Here is a 2,011-nt window from a genome sequence, read left to right as displayed (position 1 = left end):
GGCATATCGGATATCGGCCAAAATCCCAATATCGTGCATCCCTAGTCACAATGTTTACGCTGCAATGCATTCTGGATAAATGAAGTATGCTAACGTCCCGTAGCACTAGCTCTGTCCAGCTTAAACAGAAATGAGTAACATAACTTTGCAGTTTAAACCGGACCATGAGGAAATTAATGACGCAGAATCACAAGAGGTGATGAAGATGATGATATCTGCTAGCAATAATGACAGATGCTAACTCCTAGCAGCGCCAGAAAAACTCTCTCCATTTGGCCCTCATCTCCATTACCTCTTGTGATTCTACATCGTCATTAATTTCCTTATCCTTATTCATTGGACCCTCTATGGATAAAACCATAACGAATGAAGTTATAAATATCATTTATCAATAAATTCCAGCCTTAGAAGCTTTAGCTTTTGTTTTATAAAGAATTTTTAAATCAGATTATCACAAAATTACATTAAAATAACCAGAAATGTGTTTTTAGATCCACTTATCTTTTCATTAGTTGTAAAACAAAACAAAATCTTTACCTCCTCTTTATTTAGAAACACAAACTAAAATTGTATAAAAAAAAAAACCCAATATATTTATTATAGAATATGTTGAACAAAAGTAATAAGTTGTGTTTTATTAAAAAGTCTAGTAATGCAGCTTTAAAGAACCTTTATTCAGCTGGACCTGGAGCAAAATGGGTCTTGATATAATAAAGTTTGTAGACAGTAACAGACTCATGCAGGCTGGATGCTGACTGATGCTAGTATAATCAATGCATGTTGTTCTTAGTGTTTATAATGCAGCTCAATAGCTCCATCTGCTGGCTGACTGACAGCAAAGCAGCTACAGCTGCTTTTAGGTCCCCTATCATGAGTCCAGTTCAAAGTTCAGGCTTTGTTAATGGAAAATAACCAAAAAAAAAACATTTGTTTTTATTTATTATTCTTTTAGTAATCAAAGACTAATCAAATTGTGTTAAATTAAAGGCTGTAAACTTTTAAATAAAAGCTCAATTATCAAACATTGTTTCAGTGAGGTACTCAAATCTTTCTGTATTCCTCAGTGTTTTTGTCCATTTCGTGATTCTGCACACGCTTTTTCCTTCTAGGTTTGTTTTTGATAAAATAAACACGTCTTTTTTTTGCATAAAAGAAATTTTTACATTTTATTTTAAGACACAAATGTTACAAGTGTTGATGTCCAAGGCTGCAGCATAACACCCGAAGTAAGATCTAACATATCTGATAAATAAGATGGCTGTGACAGAGTCTCTGTATAGTAGTGCTGCTATAAGCTTAGACTGATGGAGGACATGAAGATGAATTTTCCTCACTCTGCTTCATTCAGCCAAAAAAAAGTTGATAGAAGTGCAACGTTTTCCAAACATTGTGCTCAATCCGCATCTCTGCATCATATAGCCTTCATATAAATATATTGGCGACTTTTACATTTTTAGACTCTGTAGGATACTGAATATTCTTCACACAAACATAATTTTGCTCAGATTAACCATTTCCAATGTTACTAGACTCAATAGGTGACAAACGTTCAATTATCTTTGACTAAAGCTTCTTGTTACCAGAGTCACATCAAATTACATGGAGTGAAATCTTGAAACAATGTCATAGAACTTATATATCCCAAAGAATATGTTTATGGGCGTACAAAAAGACGAAAACGAAATCTCCTGGATGAGTGAGCGTGACTTAATCAAAAATGTATTTGTCATGCAAAAAAAAGGGAGAACTAATTTCAGTATAGGAGGATGTTTCCTATTTTTACACAATTACAATTTACTGTGATATGCTTTGATCGTGAAGTAGGGAAATACTTTGGTACCATTACTGTCCTTTTTTTCCCTCCTATTTGGGTTTCAATAAGCCTGTTTTGTTTTATAACCCTCTCTGTTATATGCCATTTCAGTACAAACTGTAATTATAGATTTGGACCCCCTTTTGCCTTCAGAACTGCCTCAATTCTTGGTGGCATAGATTCAACAAGGTGCTGGAA

The 2,011-nt window shown here is 34.0% G+C and overlaps 1 protein-coding gene across 1 annotated transcript in view; it reads right to left on the bottom strand.

Annotated features, from left to right (window-relative positions):
• The window catches only part of svil (supervillin), an 86,059-nt gene that overhangs the window by 7,616 nt on the left and 76,432 nt on the right, over nucleotides 1-2,011 (bottom strand). The gene's annotated exons all lie outside the window — the stretch shown is intronic.

Source organism: Cyprinodon variegatus, unplaced genomic scaffold (assembly GCF_000732505.1).
Source record: "Cyprinodon variegatus isolate N-32 unplaced genomic scaffold, C_variegatus-1.0 Scaffold120, whole genome shotgun sequence".
Taxonomy (NCBI): Eukaryota; Metazoa; Chordata; class Actinopteri; order Cyprinodontiformes; family Cyprinodontidae; genus Cyprinodon; species Cyprinodon variegatus.
Note: the sequence above shows the minus strand (reverse complement) of the source record. Positions and strands in the feature narration are given on the sequence as shown.